Source organism: Eleginops maclovinus, chromosome 19 (genome assembly GCF_036324505.1).
Source record: "Eleginops maclovinus isolate JMC-PN-2008 ecotype Puerto Natales chromosome 19, JC_Emac_rtc_rv5, whole genome shotgun sequence".
Lineage (NCBI taxonomy): Eukaryota > Metazoa > Chordata > Actinopteri > Perciformes > Eleginopidae > Eleginops > Eleginops maclovinus.
Window position 1 is genome coordinate 369,067 of NC_086367.1, and position 27,438 is coordinate 396,504.

Here is a 27,438-nt window from a genome sequence, read left to right on the forward strand (position 1 = left end):
TTAGTGGTTGAAATACCTCCCTTATGAGTAATTACATGTGAAGTTAAAATAACTTATGTTCAGAGGGTGTTGGAAATTGTCTGTGTGTGTTTCTGAGGGTTATTGTTTGAATGTTTTAGTGTTTTAGTGTCGTAATATGCAGTGTCCAACTCCGACCAGCGGGGGGCGCGTTCGCTACAGTGAGTTCAAGGAAAAGCGAAGTCTTGCGGGAATAAACACAACAGCACACACGAGTGAAGGAGTATAATTCTGATGTATTTTGTCCTTGCAGGTATAGGCCAGTCATTTTAGTGATATACCCACCACAAATTGCAATAGTAATGAAACTTGGCATTTTTGCTTCTTTTGACCCATGTAATAACATAGTAAAAGTCAAGGAAAATCGAGGCATTGGAACACATTCATTTCGAGCAACCAGTTTTTGAAAGTTATGCATGAAAATACGTTAATAGAAATGTTATTTCTTTCACATTTCTCAAAAGATGTCAAAAAAAATAAGTGTATGTTGCCTACCTAGAGGTTCTGTGATATATTTATCTCTAAGTTAGGATGTAGTTACCTTATTTTTGTCTTTCAATTGATCACAATGCATAAAAAATGCCTGTAACATGTAGGGGAGAGCGGGGTTGGTTGGCACACAGTTAATTTCCAGGCCTGTAGAGGGCACTGCCCAAAAAATGTAACATTAAAATAAATGATTGCCCTCTTGACCTGAACATATTAAGTTTATCAAAACATCTGAAGGTCACTATCTGTTGAGGTGAGGACAACTTTTCAATTTTGCAGTGTCAAAACAAAAAAAATGCCCCTCCCACTAATACATTACAGAACTGTATTACAAAGAGATATAGAAAATGTATTCATTTCAGTTGATAGAGATAGGAATCAGCTATATTTTTATATGAAATTTGAAAGTCAGTGGTGAGTGATGCTAGCTGGCTAACATCATTTTAGTAGAGAGGTGTGTCCTAATGTGGGTGGGGTTGGTTGGCACACTGATTTTGGGGTTGGTTGGCACATGTTAAGCCATTGGGTGCAATTGTATTAACTTATTTGGTTAAAATTAATATGATCTAGTTTGTTTAGAGGTCTATGGGAATAGCCGGCCTGGGGAAGTTTGGCTTCAGTGTCGCTCATACACGTACACACACTCACACACATCACACACACTATACAAACTGTTATTTGGTTAAAAATGGAAAGTGTTGTGTTGAATGTTATTGTTTTCTGGTTCTTGTATGAAGCCCCCCTCTCCCCTAAGGGTAAATAAATTGAGATAATTAACGTTTAATAGCCTTTTGTTTTTTTTTCAGTTGAACCAGTAGCATGGACGATTGCGTTTTCTGCGGCAAGTCTCTCGGCAATGGCGAACAAACCACGAAATTAGGTGCCAAGGGCTGTGATGGAATAAGCAAGGCAAATGACTTACGGCAGGCTGATATTGATTGATTGAGCGAGACAACAGAAAACAGAGATATGACTGTACTGGTGGTTCCAGCGGCACTGTGTGTGCGCGTCGATCTGCCAGTCCTGCGTTTCACTACAGTGAACACTGTTTGTTCTGTGGAACACCAGACAAGTACCAGGGCAGAGAAAAAACACATAAACTTATACCAGTCCGAACAATGGACTTCCAGAGGAAGGTTACAGAGAGCTGTGTTGAACGCAATGATGCATGGTCAGAGACAGTAAAGGCTCGAGTAGAATTTGCCCAGGACTTGCATGCCGCTGACGCAGTCTATCACAATATATGTAGCATAAACTTCAGAAATGGGAAGCAGATTCCTCGCCAGTTCCTTACAGTGCCAAGCAAGCGACCTAAGTATGGTAGACCGGTTGATGTCACACGGAATGATGCATTCATAAAAGTTGCAGAGTACCTCAAAGCCAATGACGAGGAACAGACAACGATACCGGATCTCATAGAGAAAATGGGGGAATTTCTTGCTGGAACTGATTGCACACCTTATGGATTCACCTACATGAAGGAATGTATCCAAAAGCACTTTGGTCAGGATATCACCATCGCTGAAATAAATGGCAAAGAGAATGTTGTGACCTTTCACCACAGGGCCTCTGCGATCATTCAGGAATTCTATCAAAGGCCAAAGGAGACATCATCTGAAGCTGAGAAGATGAGACTGATTAAGACGGCAGCAAAACTGATCAAAAGTGATGTCAAATCCATTGAACAGTCGATAGATATGTACCCATGTTCAACTGAAATGACCTCAACAGAAGAAGCCATGTCGTTCCTACCTGAATCAATAAAACTCCTTCTTCAAACACTCTTTGTGGGCCAAGATGCTGATAGGAAAGTTGGTTCTCTAGGCTAAGCAATCATGCAGGCAATTCGTCCCCGAGTGCTGCTGGCACCCCTACAGATAGGACTGGGTGTACAGATGCACCATCATTTTGCATCAAAGTTCTTGATCGACACGCTCCATGCCCACGGATATTGCAGTTCTTATCGTGAGATACAAAGGTATGAACGGAGTGCAGCAGTTGCACTAGGGACAGACATACCAAACTACCGGCCAGAGCAGGTCATCCAATATATGGCGGACAATGTTGATCACAACATCCGTACAATAGATGGCCTCAACACATTCCACGGGATGGGAATGATTGCGTCTGTCACTCCAGGTACCCGGACATCAACAAGAGCACTGAAGGATGTTGTAGCTGTGGGCCGGATAAACATCCGACATCTGACATCACCTTGCGATGGGCTAGATACTCTGAGGTATGAGGTATGAGTCTGCTCCAGATTACCTGCTAGATGCCATCCACTGTGGCTGCAAAGCAGACTGCAGCACCCGACGATGCAGCTGTCGCAAGTACAGCCTGGAATGCTCTTCCGCCTGCAGTGAATGCAAAGGACTTCACTGTTCTAATGTGACCTTGCCAGAACCAGAAAGTGATCCAGAAGAAGATTAATAATTTGTCAATGTGGTCTGGTACATGGAGATGTTCATTCAATTCATTCATTCAGATATCGTTTTTTGTTTTTCAGGATTTTTCTTGTAATAAAAGAATGCTGAAATGATTATTGCTCTACTTCTTTTCATTGAATTTTCATATCTTCAAGAGATAATTACAGGAAATATCAAGGTTCATGTTTCAAAGTCCTGCCGAAATACTATCAGCACGTCAGCTGCCCCACGCGCGGTGGAAATACACTGGACCATGTTTACACTCCTTTCCGGCATGGATATAAAGCCCTCCCCCGCCCCCCCTTCGGCAAGTCAGACCACATATCTCTTCTTCTGCTCCCCGTTTACCGGCAGAGACTGAAGAGGGACCGACCTGTGACAAGGACAGTGCAGCGTTGGTCCGAGCAGTCTGACTCTGCTCTCCGCCACTGCTTTGGCATCACGGAGTGGTGTGTGTTTGAGGAGGACGATATAAACACACACACTGACGCGGTCATTTGCTACATCGGCAAATGCATCGATGACGTCGTGCCGCGGATTACTGTACGGACATTCCCAAATGAGAAGCCCTGGATAAACGGCGAGGTCCGAGCTAAACTTAAAGCACGGGCCATCGCGCACAGCGGCGGTGATTTGGATGAGTACAGGAATTCCAGGTATGCACTCCGGAGAGCTATTAGCAGTGCGAAAAGACAATACAGGGACAAGGTGGAGTCGAACTACAAGGGCTCCAACGCCAGAAATATGTGGTCTGGACTAAAAACAATAACAGACTACAAAAGGACAACGAGTGGTGCTAAGGAAGTGTCTGCATCTCTCCCAGATGAACTGAACACATTTTATGCACGCTTTGAGAAGCCCCCGGCTGTGGAGGCACCAAAGGCCCAGGATCCCTGCTCACTGGTTTTAACCAGTGCAGATGTGTGTAGATCTCTGAAAAGGATCAACGCACACAGGGCTCCGGGACCTGATGGCATCCCTGGCCGTGCTCTCAAGGTGTGTGCAGTTCAGCTGGCAGATGTGTTCACAGACATTTTCAATAGGTCACTGCTCCAGTCTGTAGTCCCCACATGCTTTAAAGAGTCCATCATTGTCCCTGTCCCCAAAAAGACAAAACCCATCTGCCTCAATGACTACCGCCCAGTTGCACTCACCTCCATCATCATGAAGTGCTTTGAGCGGTTAGTCAAAACTTTTATCACCTCCTCCCTCCCTGACTCACTGGACCCCCTGCAGTTTGCCTACAGAGCAAACAGGTCCACGGATGATGCCATCTCCCTCACCCTCCACACTGCCCTCTCCCACCTGGACCAGAGGAACACTTATGTGAGAATGCTGTTCATTGACTACAGTTCAGCATTCAACACCATTGTGCCCTCCAAGCTCATCATTAAGCTCAGGGACCTTGGGCTCAACAGCGCCCTCTGTGACTGGATCATGAGCTTCCTGACGGGCAGATCCCAGGCAGTGCGGATGGGGAACGTCACATCCTCCACCTTGACCCTCAACACCGGAGCCCCTCAGGGTTGTGTGCTCAGCCCTCTCCTCTACTCCCTGTTCACGCACGACTGCGTGGCCACACACAGCTCCAACACCATCATCAAGTTTGCTGACGACACGACCGTCATCGGCCTGATCACAGACGGCGACGAGACGGCGTACAGAGAGGAGGTCAGAGCCCTGACATCTTGGTGCCAGGACAACAACCTCCATCTCAACGTCAGCAAAACAAAGGAGCTGATTGTGGACTACAGGAAGAGGCAGAGAGAAGCACACACACCCATCACCATCGACGGGACTCCTGTGGAGAGAGTCAGCAGCTTCAGGTTCCTCGGGGTTAACATCAGTGAGGACCTGACATGGACACATCACACCAGGGTCATATCCAAGGCGGCTCGACAGCGGCTCTTCTTCCTCCGCAGGCTGCGGAAGTTCAACATGGACTCCAGGATACTCTGCAACTTCTACAGGTGCACCATCGAGAGTATCCTGACTGGCTGCATCACCGCCTGGTATGGCAGTTGCACCGCCCTCAACCGTAAGACTCTACAGAGGGTGGTGAAAACTGCTCAGCACATCACCAGGACGGAGTTGCCATCCATGGAGGACCTCTACACCCAGCGGTGTAGGAAGAAGGCCGGTAGGATATTAAAGGACCCCCATCATCCCAGCAACAATCTGTTCTGTCTGCTGCCGTCTGGCAGACGGTACCGCAGCATCCGGACCAAGACCACCAGACTCAGAGACAGTTTTATACCACAGGCTATAAGACTACTGAACTCCTGAGCTGTGTGAATGTCTACTCACATCTGTTTATAGTACACACATACATATATATATATATTATACACATCTGCCATACATATCTGTTTATAGTACACATATCCATATATTGTACATATCTGCCATATACATCTGCTATACATAATATATGCATCTGTCCATACCTCCTCATTCAACAGAGTAAAGTATTTAAATACTCTCAATGTATTCCACATATGTATATATTTCACATCCTCAAATCTGTATTGTTGATATTGAAAATATTCTTCTCTCTTTTTCACTATTTTATTTATCTTTTGCACCATGTATGTTGAGTTGTTGGAGGAGCACGCGACATAAGATTTTCATTGCCAACATATACGCTGTATCTGCTGTGCATATGACAAATAAAACCTTGAAACCTTCCAGAGACATATTCAAGCAATGGGGCAGGAGAACATGAACACCGACAGAAATGTCCTACCCTACCCCCCAAAATGCATTTAGGGTTTATCAAGAAAACAGTTGTTAAAAACAGTTGTCTAAAATATACACTCAACATTGTATGCAGATTTTCTCTTAAAACCTTCTCTTAAGGATTGCAAAATTTGGGAATGTTCCAATGCTCCGATTTTCCTTGACTTTTAGTATGTCATTCTCCACTACATTTGACATTGAAAAATGTCTGTTTCATTACTATTGCAATTTGTGGTGGGTTTGACCCAAAAATGGCATAGAATGACTGGCCTAGTAATGAGGGAGAGTTGGAGTTGTGTAGTTGATGTGTTTTGTGAATGTGTTATATGTGTGTTAATGATCCCGGTTGGATTCATTGTGGTCGATTGTATGGGAGCGTTGCGGGTTAAGTGGCTAGCCGGTGGTTAGCGCTGGTTGTTTGGGTGTCTCGCTCATGCGGGAATTTAGCGATTGCAACTATGAGCCGGTGTACAGAGCCCGGACTGCTCGCGTAGATTTTTATATGTCATAGATAAATAAATTGTTAACGAGATGCATAATTGATTTGGTTAATGGGATGTTTTATAGACATGATTATCGGTTGAATGTTTGTGCCGATGTTTATACGTTATCTGTTAATATAGTGAATTCTAAGAAAAACACAACAGCACACACGAGTGAAGGAGTGTGTGTGGCGAACTGTGTGTGTAATTCTGATGCATTTTGTCCTTGCAGAACAAAATAAACCACTTAAAAATTAAATGTGTAGTGGAGGGCAACTTCCTTCTGTACCACGCTACATCAGCACTGGTCACCACTGTCCACCTTCCAATCCCCTCCCCCCACCCACTGTTGCACATTTGATACATTGCTCGGGTTTCCCACAGTCTAGTGGACCTCATGCTTAGCAATATAAGAAATGCTAAAAAGTTGACATTGATGCCATTATTTAAAATAAAGAGTGATCTGTATGACCAACATTATGACTGAAGTGCATCTTTTACCATCACAGGGTACTTTTATGAGTCCTGCAATATATCACACAGTGAGCCCCAAACTATACACCTAATATGAGCATTCAACATTTGCATTTGCTAACATTATCAATGTTGTTAATAAAAGGAAGGGTTAGGGCAATAAACGCTTTCTGGAATAACCCACGATAAATAAACGGACACGTCTTTGAAAGCTTCGATACATGTATGCTACGACTTTAGTCACCTAGGTGAGTAAAGTCTTCTGAGTGCTCTCAGAAGACAAACGCCGGTGTTAGTAAAGGAAACGTTTGAATAGAAGTAGCGTTAAGATTTTCCCGCCGTTGTCTTCGGTAGCACGACTACGCCGCATGACAGATTGCGTCACTTGTTGTACTGCCCTCGCAGTGCATGTGCCGATGCAAGGCTAGACAGTCAGATAACGGTTAGCTAGAAGCCCTCCAAAAAACCACAAGGCTTGACTTTTCTTGTCCTTTAATGAAGTCTTCTTTTTTCCAACATCACCGTAAAACTGCAGATTACAGAAATAAACACACTTTACTTACTTAAAACACAGTGTGAGTTGGCATAGAATGAGTACATTTCAATTAGCCTCCACAAATGAACAAACTGAGAAGAGTTAGCATGTTAACACAAAATAGCATCTCAGCATGAGCTAACGTTAGCGGAGTAGGCTATACTCATAAAAACACAACAAGTATAACACAACTTATAATACTTACAGACAAATATTCTCCAAGGCAAAAGCGTTTGTAACCTTTGACAATATGATTTTAACAGTCTGCTTATCTGTCTGTGCGTGCCTCAGCTCTCCTGAGCATGTAATGAGGAGAACAACCGCGCTGGTTACATAGCTGCTGCTAACGCACTGAGCGCTCACTACGATGCGGTTTCTCGAGACCAAAGAAAAGACCACTCACTCTGACGCAGTTTCTTACAACCAAGAACATACACTTTTTAAATCTACGTATGAACTGATGAATTTTAACTTAACTTATTACTTTTAACTTTTTCATCTGCAAAGGCAGAACACTTGTTAAAAATATGAAGCCTTAGAACTTTAGAAATGTAAAAGCGCAAACGTTTATTCTTCGTGCACAAACGATTGAGACCAATTTGGACATTCTTGCCGAGTGAAACAACCTTAATAACTTTAAAAATAAAAGAGCACGAATATACATTTGTCGTGCACAAACGATCAGAAGTAGTTTTACATGTTTTTTTTCCATTTGGGGTGCCAGCTTTGCATGTTATGTTTAATATCTCAAAGACGGTATGAGCACAAATGTTCATTTATCGTGCACAAACGTGCACAAACGATCAGAAATAGTTTTACATGTTTTTTTTTTAACATATGGGGTGCCAACTTCACGCAGGTTACTTACCTGGGTTAAAATCCCATTTAAAAGCGGAGCTTAAAATGATCCAATTAAAAAGGGTTAAACGGTCATTAGAAAACAAAGCTAAAAATGCAGTGAAGGTAGCAGAGGGGTACTTAGCTGAAAGAGGGATGAATTGCAATAACACCCCGCTGTTGCTCAACGTTGCTTCCCCGTACTGGAGCGGCAGGCGACGATCCACCTCTGCTGTGCTGTGCCGCTCGCCTCTGACATCTCCGCCACGCTGGCTAGTCCTTCTGGATATCGCAGTACTCCTTACTGTGGCTTCCTGCCTCTTCTCAATCAAAATGGAAAAGGATTTGATAAACTCTGCATTCTGGCCCTGAACAAACAGAAACTAAGTGAGAGAAAACAGAGGCTTAACGTCCCAGAGGGCTGTAACCCAGTGTGGAGGCTCTTCTACAAACCTCCCGTAAACAAGCGGTCAGGAGACCTGCAGTGGAGGATCCTCCACGGGGCTCTGGGCGTTAACGCCTATGTGTCGAAAATAAATCCCACCGTGTCCTCCGAGTGTCCAGTCTGCACAAATACAGAGACAATCACACACTGCTACCTGGACTGCCAGAGACTGAAACGTCTTTTTAATGTTTTAAAAACTGTGTTTTTAGACTGTGGGGTGGTTTTTAAACACTGCTTTTATTTTTGGTGCTGGGTACAATAAAAACAATGCAGGGAAGTGGGAACTGTTGAATTTTATTGAGGGACAGGGAAAAATGGCGATCTATACAAGTAGGAAAACCAAGTGAACAGTGTAGCAGGTCAGCAACCCACACACGTTTTTATCTTTGGTAAAAGCACGAGTGAGCTTAGATTTTTGATGAAAAGTATGGGAGATTCTTTAAACCTTTGGTGTTTTACCACAGCTGTGTGCTCTGTGGGTGTGGGGGGTCTCGGTTTTAACTCTGTTGTTATATAATAAGGAGTTTCAAAAAATTGAATGGACGTTTTGTTTTTGTTTGAAAATAAAGGTTTTTCAAAAATCAAAAAATCTCTGTGTCTCTGTCTGTCTCTGTGTCTCTGTTTCTCTCTGTTTCTCTGTTTCTCTGTGTGTCTCTGTGTCTCTCTGTCTCTCTCTCAGGTTGGGTGAGGACAGGCCTCGGGGTTCACTGGACACAGAAGGTTTTTGAGAGCTCTGGCTGACCCTCTGGAACTTTTGTTCCATCAGATTTACCGATTAATCAAAGGAGAAAGAGCATGGCTGAAGGAGGACAGAGTGGTAAAGAAAACATTAAGGGAAGGGGGGGGGGGGGTCATTTAGTACACATGCCTTGCCTTGCGTTTCAAACAAACCTTTCTCTCCCACTTCTGTTTTCAGCTTCTCTCACCGCACCTGTAACCAAAGATTCTTCCATACACATGTTACCTTTCTGTTCTTCTCGCTGTCCCTAACGTCCCAGAACGTTAGCAGAAGTAAGACCTTGGATAGTTGTGTGAAAAAAAGCTTCTACTCATCTTCAGTCTCTGTTGTCATGTGTTCTCTTACACACACAGTCCAGTCAAACATTCAGTAATACTATCCTAGGCTTGAAAGCATTGAGACTTACAGCGACATGCACCCAGAGGTGGGAAGTAACTAAGTACATTTACTCAGTACTTTACGACTAAAATGACTTTGTACATTTATAGTCTTGTACTTTACTTGAGCAATTCCATTGTATGCTACTGTGTACTTCTACTCCACTACATTCAGAGGTCAATTGTGTACTTTTACTCAACTACATGTATTTGGATTTGGATTAATGTTTAAGTGAAATAAAATCAACACTTAAAATCAGACTTCAGTTACACCTGGAGTAAATTCACAAGCTACCCTGCAGTATACAAAGTTAATAAAGGTCCCCTATTATGCAAAATGCACTTTTTCTGTCTTTTATACATAAATATGTGTCCTCGGTGTGTAAGGAGACTCACAAAGTGTCATAACATATAACCCTCTCTCTTTTCCTCCTTACTCTCATCTCTAAAAACGGGGGTACAAATGATCCAGATTTGCTTCAGTTATGACGTCATATTGGAAATGTGGGCTGGCTTTACATTGAACTCCTGGCAGTGTCCCGCCCACATGACATGTCTCAACCTATCGTCCGGAATACAGTCGCGAGCTGAATCCCCTCCGCAGCACCTCTGTGTGTCTGTGTATTCAGTAGGATGTCTGCAGGAGGGACTTACAGTTGTTGTTTATATAATACATATAATGTCTCTGTTCTAGTGGTAAACACTGAGAAGTGTTTCAGAAATAATGCTGGATGTGGTCTGAAACATAATATGGCGTTTAATCACGGCAGCGTTTAGATTCTCTCTTCAGAGGAGAACATGACGCTCCAAAGGGGCAAGGGCAGCTTCAGCTCATTTGCATGAAAGGGAAAGTCTAAAGTGTTATTAAGAGCATGTAATTGACCCTACCTTCAATGGTGAGAAGAAGATATATGCGGGTTCCTCAGTTACAATCGCAGCTCCGCTTCTTCTTCTCATGGCTTTTATCCTAAAGCATGGCCTGTCAAAAGCAGCGACCAAACACCTCCTGGGGCTCCTAAACGTTGTGGTGCCTGGATGCGTGCCTAAGTCAGTGTGGTTTTTGGAAAAACACTTTCTTGATTATAATGACATGACAGAAATTCATTTTTACTGTCCCAGATGTAAAAACATCCTCAGTGTTGAACCAGGTAGAGCTTGAAAAGAAAGGGTCTACTTGAGAAGGCATACTATTTCGTTGTAATGCCACTTAAAGTGCAACTGAGAAATATCCTTGCCAATGTCCAATCAAAGCTAGGTAAGCATTTCACAAGAGATGCTTCAATTTCTGATATCAACTGGAAGGGAATACAGACGCGAGGCTCAGGAAGTCAACACTGAAAGTATTACACTAACCTTCAATTGTGATGCGGCCCCTGTGTTCAATTAATCAAAAACTTCCATTTGGCCCATCCTGTGTACTATCAATGAATTGTCATTTGTGGATTGATGTAAAAATGTTCTATAAGCATACATTGTGGTTTGGCAAAGGGAAACCCCAGGTTAAAAGTTACTTCACCCCATTCATTCATGAACTTAAAAAACTGAGGGACACAGGACTCTATTGGAAAGATGACAATGGATTAGAACATCACACCAGAGTATCAGCTAAAATATGCTTTTGTGATGCAGTAGCAAGGGCAATGGTGCAGAACTTTAAACAGTTCAATGGAGAATTTGGATGGGGTAGTGATGTAGTGCATCAATTTGTAAATCTTTGGTTTGACCCTCAATATGCCAACAACAACTCTCACTTGACTGCTTTTCAGTTAGATAACCTGGACAAAGCTTTATGTAAGATTCAGCCACCAAATGAAATTCGAAGAAATCCTAGGCACTTATGTGAGAGTATTTTGGAAAGCTTCTGACTGTTTTATCAAGACTTTATTACAATCACTGGATGCTTCTTGCATGTGAGGTTCACATCCTCCTATCCCAGTTTGCCACTCATGATGAGCTCAATTGTGCAGAGTTATGTCTTGTTAAATTTGTAGCAAAAGAAACAGATCTTTACGGACCTGAACATTGTTCATATAACTGCCATATGTTGACACATCTTACCCAGAGTGCCAGGGACTGGATTCTTTTATGGGCCAATTCAGCATTTGTGTTTGAAGACATGAATGGCAAACTCTTGCAGCTGTACTCTGGCACGCAATCAGTTTCATCCCAGATTTTTAAGAATTTATTTTCATATCTGAAAGTTGTTAGAAAAGGAAATGCTTTACTCCAGGATTCAAGCAAAGAAATGCAAGATCTTTTTTTCCCATAACTAGTTCTAACATTGTTACGAAGTTCATCAAATTACATCAGAGAACATTTAGTCACTTTAGGATGTGGCTCTCACAGACTGCTTAATGTAAGGGAGATTGCTGCACTACAAAGCAGTTGTACACTTACAAAGTACCAACATCATGATAGTGTAACTGCATATAAACGTTGCTTGTATAATAACATTTTAGTCACCACCAGAGACTACAGTATACATTTCAAAAGAAACAATTCAGTATTACAAAAATCAAATTGCGATTCCTTGGTTGTTGTACAAAACCCTGCAACTGTGAAAGAGGTGCAAGCTGTTGTTGCAGAGAACTACTTATTTTCTGCAGGCAATTGCAACAGGAACACGTACAGCCAGCTATCTATGATGCAGAGATCAATACAAACATTGCAAAATGTCTTGTTAAAGTAAAGATCTCGAATGAATTGTGTGTAATGACATGTGAGGACATAGCAGCTAAATGTATTGCAATTGAACGTGCGGGTTAGTTATATGTAATGACAATGCCTGTGTTTGAGACAAGTTAAATGTATGAGCTAGCACAAACTGTTAAGACTCAATTTGTCTCCTCATTTAAAAATAGGGCTAAATCCACGCAGTATTTTTGATGATTTAAATGTATTTTTTCGTCAGAGATTCAGGTACATTTTTTATACCGAGGTATCTATCTCGTATCCCTAGGTCCTTTATTCACTGTAGCTTTCAATCTCTAATCAACTCCCCTACCCCCATTTTACTCAGCACTTTGAATAGGACTTTGGTTGTTTGATAGTTTTGATATTTTTGTTGTTTCTGTTCCGATCTTATGTAAAGCATCTTTTAATCAATCAATCAATCAATCAATCAACCAATCAATCAACCAACCAATCAATCAATCAATCAATCAATCAACCAATCAATCAACCAACCAATCAATCAATCAATCAATCAATTTTATTCAAAGTGCAGAATCACCATGAAGCATGGTCCCAATACACTTTAGAGTTAATACAGAACATACAGCAATCAATTTACAATAATACAAATGAAAAGAGAAACAACCACATTAAAAACATCAATGTTAAACAAATGTTAAAAGGTGATAAGCCAGGCTGACTTTGAGGGAAAGCAGTAATGTAATGAATAAAGGTAGGTTTAAATAGGGTAAAGTCTAGACTACTAGCAAGGTCCATAAATTCCATCGCTCTACCATCTGAACTGTCATTTGGATCATTAGGAATCATTAGGGAAAGCGCTATATAAATCTTATGTCTTGTTATTATTGTTATTAATAATAATAATAATAATAATAATAATAATAATAATAATAATAATAATAATAATAATAATAATAAACCATTGTAAACATCACTAAAAACCACGGGCAGGACTTATTTATGCTGATGTTGTTTTTTTATAGGCCTATTGTATCAATTTGGTACATCACCAGCTACCATTTTAGGAAAAGCGATTTGTCTTGTGTTGTATATTGTTATATTGATTACATTTCATTTTGTAATCCTCTTTGTTGTCTAAACTAACTGTTTTGATCATTAAATGTAATCTTAATTCATTCTTAATCTTTTTTGCACTTATTGTAACGTCAGCTAAAGTAAATGTAATGTAATGTGTGTTTGTGAATTTGTATGGATATTTCTAAATATGTGAGTAAAACACCACATTGAAGCGCTGTATGAACTCAGTTGTCTCATTCAATCACAACATTGAGAACATCTGTATCTAATGTGAGAATATAAAGTGTAACTCGTTCGGTATTTTGTGTGAAAATGTTTTGAAAAAGAAAATGAAAAATATGTTTTACTTAAAGGGAAACCTACTAAAACTAGCAATGTAAAATACTATACAAGGTATAAGACCAGCATTCAAATTTAAAATTAAAAAATGCAAACGTTTGGTCAGTACTGTACATTAAAAGTAACAAAAGTGAAACTACTCAGAGGTAGCTAAATGGCCTAAATTCTTCAAGAGCACCTGGTACCATACTTGTGTGGTATAACGTTTCTATATTCAATATACAGGCACCATGTTGTTAAAATAGGACTTTAGTGATTATCACGATACATACCATGGTAATGTCTGTAGTACCATGGGAATACTCTTTGGAGTACCAGGTCATTATATGAGATACCGCACGTCATATAGTAATATCTGAGGTACAACGGCATGTACCAGGATTATATCTGTCGTACTATGGTATACCCTAGTAGTAGCCTACCATGGTTATATCTATGGTACCATGGTACTGTAGGAAATGTTCATTTATTCGAGGCCCAGGAGTCGATTCAAAATAAACGAAGTGAAGCCCCTCATATAAGTTTCAAAAGGAGTATTTAATAAAAGGATGCAGCAGTAGGTTTTACAAAAGTTTCACAGCTGTGGTGGTTCAATAGCCCGGAACACGCGTCCACAGGCCGCTGACTGAGTGGAGCTCATCAGTAGTTACTGTCTGGCGGTCTGGCACATAGACTGTCAATATATACAGTCTATGGTCTGGCACAAAAGAGAGCTCGATTTCACAATACAAACATGTTTTATAGAACCACCCCTTTCCGGCCATACAATAAACAACTTCAAAATAAGACGTGCTCCGCTCTCGTGCTCTCCTTGGTTGGTAGCGGGGGGGGTTCTCCAGATTCTTCTATAGGCTGACGTCGTCGGGGGCGGGTCCTCTTATGACGTCACCATCGCCATCTTGTTAGTGATGTCCTGAAGCGCTCACCTATTATATTCTATTATGCAATCCTTATTAAACACGCAATAGAGCTCCTGCAGATGATGTCATATATGCTGGTCACGTGACGAGATACGACAGGGGCAGCCATTTTGGCAGTCATCGCGGCAGTAAATTGACAGGCACTGGCAGACTGTCAAGGATGGTGGATAACTGCTGTGCACCAGGTTGCACAAATAGGCGTGGGAAAAAGAAAGGTGTATCGTATTATCGCATTCCTAAAGACGCGGAGAGGAGGGAGAAGTGGATTGGAGCGATTAAAAGAGCCAGGAGCCTTCAGAAAAAGACTGAAAGATGGGACCCCCCGGCCGTTGGCTTTCGCTTATGCAGTGATCACTTCATATCAGGTGGGTGAAGGAATACAGTACAATGCTACAAAAAGTTTCTGGTCAGTTTAATTAAATTTAATTAGTTTAATTTAAGAAGTAGCACCCAGTTATTATAGCTAACGGACACTGTGATGTCCCTTTTTAACTCAACAAGTGTGGCTCTGGCGCAGCCTAGCCAGTTAGCAAGTTAGCTTGTAGCAAGCTAGTGGTAAACAAACCCGTGTTCAAACTGGAATAATTTAATACTTACCCTTGCAGTGATGATGCCGAAGTTTTTGGATGTAAGACTCCACAGTTGAATGTTGTTTACGAAGCCGGACTGACACCATTTGTAAGCCTCCAAGCTTTTGTACGCTCTGAGGGAGTCTCCTGAGTACACTGATGGAAAGCTTACAAGATAGCTGTGGATGTCTGCGTAGCGCAAGTCGGGTACATCGTCTTCAGAGCAGGAGGTTATGCTCTTGAAAAGCACACCGGGTGAATTATATGGGTCGCTTATATTTAATCTCTCTAATTTTGTACTATAAAGCCGAATTTCACTTGAATTAAAATGAGAAGTATACTCGCTCGGTAAGAAAACACTGGCACCGGTGGTCATGTTGACTGCCAAAATGGTGGCTCCCAACCAAAAGTCACGTGACCGCAGGAGCTCTATAGTGTCATTGCAGCATCGATGAGAGAGCGGTAGAGGCGGTGTGTTTAGTATGTAACTCCACGCGTCCTTCTCCCTCTACTCATATATATACAATTCCTGGTCACCCCTTTTGAGTCAGTGCTTGTTTTGTTTGACAGTGGTACTTTGAGTAGTTCGTAGAGACGCTAGCGCGCTCATTCACGTCTAAGTTAAGTTAATGGCGGCAGCCTTCCGTGGATCCCCCCTTTAGCACCCCTTGATACGCAGAGCGAGGTATGTAATTCATGTAATGTGTTATTTCATACAAATGCATTTCATACGTTTGTGTAAATAATAATGAGATTCATTTCATGTAATTGTTGTTGCCTGTTATTGCCGTTGTCAATGTGTGACGCTAGCGTGCTAAAGTGCATTTGTCTAAGGACTATTTTGTATCCGGCTAAATTGCCTTTGTTATTTTCCTTTCAGTTTTCACGGTGTTGGTGCTATGCACACTCATCTGAATTAAAAGTACACCCGTATGGAAACACTCCAAGCCTGTTTATTCAACATTGAGGGGCCGCTACAGTGAAAACTCGTCGCTCGACGTGGAGTGAGGATCAGCTCGACGTCCGCCATTCTGTGATGCATGACTGCCACCTTCTGTTCGGACGCCCGCACATCAGCCGGCACCCAGGCAAGATCAGTCTAGGGGAGAGTGGGGGCGGTTGCAACACTTTTTACATTTCCTTCAGTTTCTCAGCAACCGTATATATTAGAAAGACAAAACAATTATATATTAAAGCCATATATGTCACCTACCTGATATTGATGCAACATTTGTACATAGGATACTATGGAAGTAATTTGTACTTTAATGCACCCTGAAAATTGTTGCAACGGGGACAGTTGCAACAGTGCCGAGGGGCAGTTGCAACAGTCAATTAGATGTAATAAAACCAGGCCCGTAGCCAGGGGGGATCGAAGGGTTCGTTCGATCCCCCTCCCGCACTCGACCCCCCCCCCCCCCTCCCCCCATACACAGACACGCCCCTCAAGATATGTGGGCTATTCAATGAATGAATTGTTCATCTCCGGTGAATATACATGATTCAAATCTAAATTTACAATATCAAAATCCAGACTAATAAAAAAGAAAAGTAGACTCAGAGAAGTGACGAGTAAGAAAAATGGTTAATATTTCTGTTTACACATTTTGTTCAGACTGTTTTACACCAATCCAGTCGGTGGCGGTAATGCCCCCATTTCTGTTGGTAGCTAGCCTAATCGCCTATTACATAGGAACAAAGAAGAATCAGAAGAATAGCGAAAATGGGTAAAAAAGAAGACAAGGAACGTAAACGAAAGAAGTCGGCGGCAACATTGTCCCAAAACATTGGTGACTTATTCCAGAAAAGGACCAAAATCGGTAAGCTGCTGAGTGCAGGGCTTCTATTTCTTTACTACTTAGCTGCTAGACCTAGCTGCATCTGAACACTCACTGACCTAGGCTACTTGTCAGTGGTTGCCTAGCTCCATTAGGCTATATGCTAGCCCCATCCCTCGCCGAACACAGAAAATACCACTGTCAATTTTGTAGGAAACATAGCGAACGTAACAGTAACTATTTTCGGGATTGTTAAAAGTGTATTGCTTGGCGTGTTAACGTGACTTCGGTGCTTCAATGTCTCCCCCCCTCCATCTCGTTATGCTTGTGCTCTGCAAGTGCCACATAGCTGACAGTTCCCCCCGTCTGTTTTAGACTAGTGTCTGTCTCCTGAGTCTACTGTCTTGACGCAGAGTGTTACCATTTTGTGCTCGCGGCTTCAGATGTCTATGACAGAACTTATTATGTGCAGTTTCGACCTCGGTCTCTATTGGTGCCTCTCCACCTTTTCCTGAAAGTGAAACGGATTTTATGAGGGGTTCCCCCCACACTAAAGCCAAATTATTTTATGCCCATTAGTTGATTTTTAAGAAATGTAAGTGACAATAACATTCAGTAACTCACTTTGCAATGCTGATGATCAAGCTAGGCTGTATTTTACTGTCACCATGCCTGTTGCTCCAGCTAGGCTGTATTTTACTGTCACCATGCCTGTTGCTCCTAAGGCCATAGTAAATAAAATACAGTATAGAGGTGTAAAAAAAAAAGGGGGTTAAACATGGATAGGGTGTATGTGAGTCAATCAGTGTAGTTTCCCTGCACCTGATGTTTGTGTTTCAGGTGCAGATGTTTGTTGTCAGACGTTTGTTGTGTGTGCTTTTTGTTAAAACCGTTTTATGACAAATGCAATATATCTGCTTGATGAAATTACCCAAACCCTCACAATTCTATGTGCACAATAGAAAATAAAATAATTCAGAGAATAAAATTATTATTATGTCTGGTTTGAAATACTCTAAAATTGACTTAAATGTCTTTCTTTTGCTGTATTTATTTAGTGAGTCAGCATGTGGAGGGTGAGCTACCAGCAGCTAGTAGTAGCAGCAATGAAACAGCCTTGCCAGGTAACAGTGCAGTGGAAGAGCAGAGAGATGCAGCAGCTCCTGAAGTGGCTGAGGATGTGAGAGTGAGACAGGCAGCAGAATGTGAGGTAGCCCAGCCGAGCTCTGTACTTGACAGTGACCTTGGCTTCTTCATAGATGCAACCAAATCTATTGAGGAAATAGCACAGGCTGTGTGTCAGATGTCTGATGGCCAAAAGTACAATTTGGTGAAAAACCACGTCAGACCTTCGAAACATTTCATTTTCCCAACTACATTTATTGGTGGGTGCAACAGGGCATTCAGGTATGATTGGTTTGAGGAGCATGGATGGTGGCTGGTTTACAGCATGAAACTCGATGGCGCTTTCTGCATATGCTGTGCTCTCTTTCTCAATGCCACAGAGAGGAAACAGTCAACTTCACTGATAAATGCGCCCTTCAGTAAATGGCATAAGAAAACGAAGATAATTGGAAGCCACCAATCGAAAGCAAACCATTTAGTGGCATTTGAAAGAGCAAAACTGTTTCGACAGTCACATGAAAACCCCAATACCCGGATATCAGTCCGTATGGACAGTGCAAAGGAGACCAACATCAAAGAGAACAGGCACATTCTCAAGTGCGTTGCAGAGGCTGTTCTCTACTGTGGCCGTCAATGCATTGCACTGAGAGGATCAGCTGAGCAGCAGCATTGTAGTGGCAATCCTGGGAATTTCTTGGCCCTATTGAAACTGCTTTCAAATCACGATGAAAAGCTGAAGCAGCATTTGGAGAAACCAAAGCTAAAAAATGCCACATATCTATCACCTCAAAGCCAAAATGAAATGATTGATGTAATAGGGAAGCACATGATTCAGGCCAAGATCGTGGAAGAGGTCAGGCATGCTCAGATGTACACAGTCCTAGCTGATGAGGTCACATCCCATAATGAAGAGCTGATGCCAATGTGTGTTCGCTTCGTGGACAAAGACTTAAATATCAGAGAGGAGTTGCTTGAGATTTGTACTTTGCCACGGATCACAGGTCGCCACATTGCAAGCGCGATCAAAGATGTGCTGAGTCATCTAAGCATAGAGATTGCTGACTGTCGAGGCCAGGGGTACGATGGCGCCAGCAATATGAGCAGCGAAAATGTTGGCGTTCAAGCTTTGATAAAAAAGGATGCGCCTAAGGCAGTTTATATGCACTGCAATGGGCATTGCTTGAACCTTGTCATTGCACGCTCTTGTGCTCTTCCAGTTGTGCCCAACATGATTGATAAGATGAAGTACATCGTCATGTTCTTCACCTGCAGCCCGAAGAGGGAACACCTTCTCAAGGAGGTTGTAGATAAGGAGGCACATTCTACCGGAAAGCGGAAGCCCCTGATTGACCTCAGCCGCACAAGATGGGCAGCACGGCATGATGCCTACAGTCACTTCTACAGTGCCTTTGTCGCATCAAGGCTCATGGGCCTAATTCCATCTGTCCAGTGCAACTCAGATGTAACGGTGGACATCTCTGAAGCAGTCGCTCTGTACCAAGATGACTTGCCATCACCAGAGGTCATTGACCAGGAGCTGAAACGGTGGAAGTTGAAGTGGCAGGTCAAAGCATTACACCAAAGACCAAGCTCATGTGCCTCAGCTATCAAAGAGTGTGATGAGATGATGTATCCGAACATCTTCAAACTCCTGAAAATTGCATGCACCTTGCCAGTGACCTCCTGCGAATGTGAGAGGTCTGCCAGTGTTCTCCGGAGACTCAACACATTCATGCGGAGCAGCATGGGAGAGGACCGCATGTCATCCTTGGCTCTCATCCATACCCACTACGACATGGCTCTGGATCTGGATGAAGCTGTCGATCTATACTCAAAAATGCACCCAAGACGATTGGAGCTGATGAGCGTTCTGATGCAATAGAAGCCATAGAAGAAGAAGAGGGAGACATGGGGGGTGGGTCATTTCACGTGAAATCAGACACTTTGGGGCCCAACCGACACAGATTTTAATCAAACTTTGTGTGCCTTCTTAGTGGTAAGGTAGAACCCCAGAACTGCATTTGCATGAATCTGGCACTAATATAAGGGAGAAATGGACTAAGAATGTTTTAAGTAAGAGGGTAGGGCACTACACATTCAACCTTGATTATGTCAATTTAAATTACAAAGAGATGGTTTTGATGCTGTTTGAAAGCTCTTTTCTGGAACACTTCAATTTATATCATTATTAATTCATGTTTAAGTTTTAATGACCATACCGATAGTGTACTTCATGAAGTAATTCTTATCTATTTATGTCAACAGTGGAGAGATAGACAATAAAGGACAGCAACAACAGACAGACAGAACAACAACAGAGACAGACAATGGAGGGCAGCAACAGACAGGCAATGGAAGAAAGCAACAGACAACTGAGGTGAGCAACAGAGACAGACAATCACAGATGTAGGAAGTTTGAGTAACACTTACATTTATATCAAATTCTTCATTCTTGTTAAAGTTTTAATGACTATAGAGATAGCTCAATTGAAGCAATTCATGTCCATTTATGTTAACAGTGGGGAGCAACAGACAAAAAATGAAGGACAGCAACAACAGACTCACAACAAACTTGACGATGAATAAAATATGTCTAAATTAAAAGATTTGAAGTGTGCTGGTGTATTTAGGGGGCATTGGAGTAGGGAGCCAAATGAAGTCCACTTTCGGGGGGAAAAGATCCCCCCCCACCACAATGCTGGCTACGGGCCTGAAAACTCATACTTAGGCATTATTCTTCAAATCTTTTTTAGTTTATTTGAGAACAGAGTTCATTGAACTAATTATTAAAGTTAAAAACAGAGTTCATTGACTTAAAAATATTCAAATTTACAACAATATACAAGCAGTAATGATTTCATAACACCATCAAACTGTTGGCAAAAACAGAGTTTACAACAATATACAAGCAGTAATGATTTCATAACACAAAAACAGAGTTCATTGACTTAGCCTACTAACAATATTCAAAAGGAAAAAAATATTTAAAAGTATACAACAATATACAAGCAGTAATACAAGCAGTAATGATTTTATAACACCAACAAACTGATTATTTTAAGTAAAGATAGTATTCAATTTAATTCCTCATCTGACTCACAATTGTGGCAAATGTAAATGGAACCACCATCAGTGCAAGCTTCATGAGCCCATGCCTTGCACTGCCAACATTGCAGCCACACCTCTCTCGGTCTGGAGTAGCTCTCTAAGCAAACTATACAGAAATCTTTCTCTGTCTCAGAGTCACTATCCTTCTCTATATGTTTCTTTTTCAACGTTTTCTTTAAGACTACCTTGGCATTTTGTTTTGTTTCAACTGTGTTTGTCAGTTTTCTTTTGACTTTTGTTGGCTTTTTCTTCACTCCTGCCTTCTCCTTCTCCAAAGCCTCCTTTTCGGGAGTGTCTGTTAAGACGACTGATTTGCGTTTTTTTCGACCATTTGGTTTTGTTCCCTTCCGTGGTCCTGCTCTGGGGTGGGGTCTAACATTCTCAGGTGAAAATGGCAATGGAGGAACTGCAGGAAGAACTGGAAGAACGGAGCAGGATGTCCCAGCCTGCTCCGGAAGAACTGGTGGAAAAACTGGAAGAACGGAGCAGGCTGGGACATCCTGCTCCGGAAGAACTGGTGGAAGAACTGCAAGAACGGAGCAGGATGTCCCAGCCTGCTCCGGAAGAAATGGTGGAAGAACTGGAGGAACGCAGCAGGCTGGGACATCCTGCTCCGGAAGAACTGGTGGAAAAACTGGAGGAACGCAGCAGGCTGGGACATCCTGCTCCGGAAGAACTGGTGGAAAAACTGGAAGAACGGAGCAGGATGACCCAGCCTGCTCCGGGAGAACTAATGGTGGCGGCCGGTCTGTCACCAAAGACGGCGCAAAGTCACTTTCGTTAAATATGTCACGGTGATAAGGCCAAATTCCAGTGCATCTGAAGCCATTTTGGACATTGACGGGTGTTCCAGCCAATGGGAGGGCCAACCTAACAATCCCCGGAATGTCATTAATTGACATCGTAAGGCCTGGGTGGCTTCTCATCCAGGAGTCGCAGAAGGAATTTACATGGCGTTTTAGGGGGCCATAGACAGTGCGGTCGAGTGGCTGTAGTTTGTGGGAACAATGGGGTGGGAAAGACAGCATGACAATTCCATTTTCTCTGCAAAAGTTAATCCCGGCAACAGAAAGATGGGAGGAATGGTTGTCGAGAATCAAGAGGACCTTTGAATACAGTGAGGCCCTCGTGTGGTGTTGAAAATGTTGCAAAAACTGAAGAAAATGCTCTTCCAACATCCATCCCGACTTGTTTGCGGCACCAATGCATCCAGGCGGGCCATCCCGGATGAAATGGTCCTTAAAATGGACCCGCGGGAAGATGAACATGGGTGGAATCATGTTCCCTAATGCATTGCCCGCACATGCAACGGTCACGAGCGTTCCTCTTTCTCCGGAGGTTACTGCCCCCACCTGTCTGACGCCGCGCCCGGCAACAACATTTTCTGGTTCTTGGACCGTTGTGACCCCAGTCTCGTCCATATTCCATATGTCTGTTCCTTCAAAATTATATCTGTCAATTACCATGGCAAGATTATCATAGAACATGGACACATTATGGCGATTAAAACTTGTGTTCCGAGACAGACTAGTAGCTTGAGGGCACCGTATAGACAGACAGGGGTGTCGTTTCATGAACCCGAAAAACCACTCCCGGCCAGCCATGGAGCACTCATTCCAGGTATCAGGGTAGGAGCACTTATAGAAGAAAGCCAGTTGGAAGGCCAATCGACGAACCTGCAAAATGGATGTTAAATGAAAATAGAGGTAGAAGGTTAAATTTGTTTTATGAATTTATCTTATCTTATTATTTCACGGCCTCATATTCTTATATAATTCTCCCTACCAACCCTCCCTTTAGGCCTACACTCTGCTTTAATATCTTCCTCATGCTTACCTCTTTAGTGCTGAGACCATAGAAAAGGTCAGCTGCTCTTCTAAGATAATCTGCCAAACTATCCTCGTGTTCAGCTGAGAACACCCTCCTGGGAGTCCAGTACCCTGTCCTCATCTCTTCTCCTGGACCTAGCCTTTCTCTTTTTTTCATAAAGCGGTAGAGGGTTGTGTGGCAAATGGAATACTGTTTTGCAACAGACCTCACTGTCCTGTGTTCATTTGTCACTGTAGCAGCTGCTAAGGACATAATAGGTAAAGGGACACCCCTATCTGTTGTCCTCTTTCTGTCTCGTGGCATACTGAAAAAAACAAAACAAAAATGTAGGATACACTGCAACCTAGTTTGACTTTTAAAAAAGAAATGTGTCTGAAACACAAAGAGGAGATACCTGGCTATTGTAATATGTTATTTATATAACCGATGAATTGCCCTATATATGTCTTTGATCTAATTTGCATTATTGTTGTCATGAGGGACAGTTGCAACACCATGTGGGGACAGTTGCAACACCATGTGGGGACAGTTGCAACAAAACGTTGCAACTGTCCCCCACCTGGCAGCCATCTTAAAACAAGCTATGCTAGCCTAACACATTAGCTTTAACACATGGTACTTAAGTCTGTTTAGAGCTAAGAAACTGCACATTCAAACTAACATAACTACAAATATGTATACTTAAAAAGTTTAGACAATATGACAAAAAATCTGATCACAAAAAAAGTTACTTTTATACCTTGAAATTCAGTTCTCCCTGAAGGAATGATGACATGTGGCTGTTAATGTCCAGTAAGAAGGAGGGGTCTACTGAGCATGTGCAGTAGGCGTGTCATGACTCTAGCTCATTCCTGATTGGAGAGATCAGCAATGTTGCAACTGCCACACGTTGCAACTGCCCCCACTCTCCCCTACTTCGTTCATGCCGACTGCCGCACAAAAGGCAAGGGGACTCTTTTGATTGTGAACAGTGATATTCATGTAATGGACTGAAGTCACCTTTTATATAAAAATATACTGTACATGTTTACAAGGTAGATTTAAATATACAGAAGGGTATTTTCATTTAAAATATAAAACAACATTTTTTAAAAAAAAGGACTTGAACCTGTTAATGTAAAATCGTTTATAAGTAAATGTGTTAGCATTCATGGGTAAGCTGTTTGTGTGCTAGCCTACATTTTGTTGATGATAATCGCCCAGTTCATGTTAGATATTAAGCCTTTGCTGAGTTATTAAGCTATAGTTCAGTACAACCAAACAGCAGCACAACTTCAACTAAAATGTCACTTAATGGAGAAGAAGTAGATAGCACACATTCACAAACAGATGACCTGCATCCAGTCAGGTCTAGTTCACGTGAAAGAACATTTGCAGAAAAGGGATTAGAGATGCACGAACAGCACAAGAAAGCATTTATGAGAGCTTATGGCTCCTGGAAAGAGATGGCAGGGAAAGTCAGGACCCGGTCAAATCATTCTGTTCTCAAGATGAACTGAATAAAATCAGAGAAGATATCCAAATTCGACACAATGCAGTAAGTGAATGTTATGAGCCCATTCAACGCAACCACAATGCCACTCCAGACATAGTACTAAAAATGGATGCTTGTATAGCAATCACTACAGAGATCATCGAAATAGTAGAGAAACGACTAGAGACTGTAGAAGAGGTCTTCAATAGCAAACTTGAGAAAGTACGAGTGAGGATGTCACTTAATAGGGACGAGTATGGGTCTATCTTCGGACACACAAACACAGATACTGTACTCTCTGTAGCAGAAAATTCAACCCACTCAAAGGGCTCAAGCAAACATGTAGATGCGGGAGCAGAACTCGCAGCTCAACAAGAAAAGGTCAAAGCAGTACACCAAATACAAGCTCAAGAAGAAGTTCTTAGCAAGTAAGAAGAAGAGAAGCAGCTAGTGCTTAAAAGGTTAGAAGAAGAAAGGCAAGTAGCTCTTAAAAGGATAGAGGCTAACATGCGGCAGGAAAGGAAAAGGCTACAGCAAATTCAAGCAGAGTCAGAAGTAAGAATAGCAGAGGCGAGAGTAAACGCATACGAGAGCCTTGAACATGACTCCAGAGACTGGCTAAAAGAGACTGATCTCACAGCTGAATTCAAGAGCCAGCTTAATCCAACGGCGAAAGCCTACCAGCATCCACAAGCACACACCACTGCACTAGCATCTCCTGAGAAAGATGGCCTTACCCAAGCAATCCTTGCCTCACTCAGTATGAATCGCCTGCCTGCTCCGGAGCCACCAAAGTTCTCTGGCGAAGCCCTGAAATATGTAGACTGGAAGATGTCCTTCATGTCCCTCATAGACCGCCAGCCTCTCCCAGCTCATGAGAAAATGTTCTATTTGAAAAACTACTTGAGCGGAGACGCACGTAAAGCTGTAGAGGGATTCTTCTACAGAAACTCAGAAGAAGCATATCAGGGGGCTTTAAAGGTCCTGGAAGAGAGGTACGGAAACCCCTTCATTGTGCAAAGGGCCTTTAGAGACAGGCTCATGAAATGGCCCAAAGTTGGTACCTGTGATCCTGCTGCACTTCGAGAGTTTGCTGACTTCCTGAGAGGATGCGTGGAGGCAATGCCTCATGTGAAAGGATTGGCCATCTTCGACGACTGTGAAGAGAACCACAAGCTGCTGAAGAAATTACCGGACTGGATCACACGAAGATGGAGCAGAGTCGTCTGTGAAAGGTTAGATGAATCTGGGGATTACCCAAGCTTCTCCTGTTTCACAAGGTTCATCCAAAAGGAAGCTCGGATAGCCTGTAACCCTGTCGCCTCTCCACTTCTGATCCAGGCCACAGACGACAGGCAGCCCAAGAGAGCTAGAGCACTTCACACGAACACTAAAGGGAACAATCCCACGGAAAAGGTCGAGAAAGCGTTGAGCACCAAGTCAAGGCCACCTTGTCCAATCTGCAAGGATGAAACGCACAACGTCGCAAGGTGCCCCACCTTTGCAGCAAAATCTCTGGAAGACAAGAAGGCCTTCATACGGGAAAACAATTTGTGCTACGGATGTTTGAGAAAGGGACACAGCAGTAAGGATTGCAGAACACGACACACCTGTGGCACATGCAACAGACGTCACCCCACCTGCCTACATGAAGAGAGAGAGAACCGATCTGTGGAAGCAAAAGAGAAACAGTCCACTTCCACAGATAAAGGCACTAGTCAGGAGGAGATCAAAGTGACGTCCCAAGCAGTGACGCAGCGCGCCTCTGCCACATCAAGCATCGTCCCTGTTTTCATGTCATCTGCAAGTATACCCCAGAAAGAAGTCCTAACATATGCTCTTCTGGATACGCAGAGCGATTCGACATTCGTTTTGGAAGACCTTCTCGAAGAGCTGAACGTAGAGACTAAACCAGTACAGCTCAAACTGAGAACCATGACAGCTGTTGACACACCCATAGCAAGTAAAAGTGTCCACACACACAGTCTGAAAAACAGATTCAGCTACGCCAAGCCTACACTCGTGACTTCATCCCGGTCGACAAGTCCTACATCCCGACTTCCAAAACAGCGCTGCAGTGGCCTCATCTAAAGCATCTAGCAAACAAACTTCCACTGCTGATGGACTGTGAAGTGGGACTGTTAATCGGAAGTGACTGCCCGCTGGCGTTAGCCCCCCTGGAAGTCGTCACAGGAGGTGAAAATGATTCATTCGCCCAGAGAACGGAACTCGGCTGGAGCATCGTAGGCTCATCCAACTCACATCTGGATCGCCAGGGAAACCAGAGGTACGTCCATCGAGTGACAGTGAAAGAAATACCAGCGCCATCAACCACTGATGTGCTGAAGGTCTTGGAATCAGACTTTAATGAAAGGAAGTATGCAGACAAAGACAAGTATGTGTCACAAGATGACTTTCGCTTCATTCAGTTCCTGAGTGACAACATAACTCAAAAGGAAGATGGACACTATGAAATGCCCCTCCCTTTCCAGAGCACAGAGCCTCCTCTGCTGCCAAACAACAAGAAGCTGGCTACAGTTCGACTGCAGCACCTAAAGAAAAGATTGAAGAATAACGAGCAGTATAAAGAACAGTACAAGGCCTTCATGAAGGATATGATAAAGAAAGGCGATGCAGAGCCAGCCTCTCCTGCAACAGGAGAGCAGACTACGTGGTACATACCACACCATGGGGTATTCCACCCCAAGAAGCCAGAGAAGCTAAGAGTCGTCTTTGACTGTTCAGTGAAGTTCCGTGGTCTCTCACTAAACGATACGCTGCTAACAGGTCCAGACCTGATCAACTCCCTCCTTGGAGTGCTCTGTCATTTCAGGAAAGAAGCCGTAGCCATCATATGCGACATCGAGAAAATGTTCCATCAGTTTTATGTTTCTCCTGAACTGCGGAACTACTTGCGGTTTCTCTGGTGGGAGGATGGAGACCTCGAAGCAGAGCCTCAAGAGTATCAAATGGCTGTCCACCTATTCGGCGCGGCTGTC

General features: G+C 42.8%; 1 protein-coding gene and 1 long non-coding RNA gene across 6 annotated transcripts in view; one reads left to right on the plus strand and one right to left on the minus strand.

Annotated features, from left to right (window-relative positions):
• The window catches only part of nrxn3a (neurexin 3a), a 205,770-nt gene that overhangs the window by 77,708 nt on the left and 100,624 nt on the right, over positions 1-27,438 (plus strand). The window lies entirely within an intron of this gene.
• LOC134881988 (uncharacterized) lies at positions 7,107-7,676 on the minus strand. Its single transcript, XR_010168105.1, has 2 exons — positions 7,372-7,676; positions 7,107-7,160 (listed from the first exon to the last, which is right to left on the minus strand). It is a non-coding gene; the product is annotated as an uncharacterized LOC134881988 (long non-coding RNA).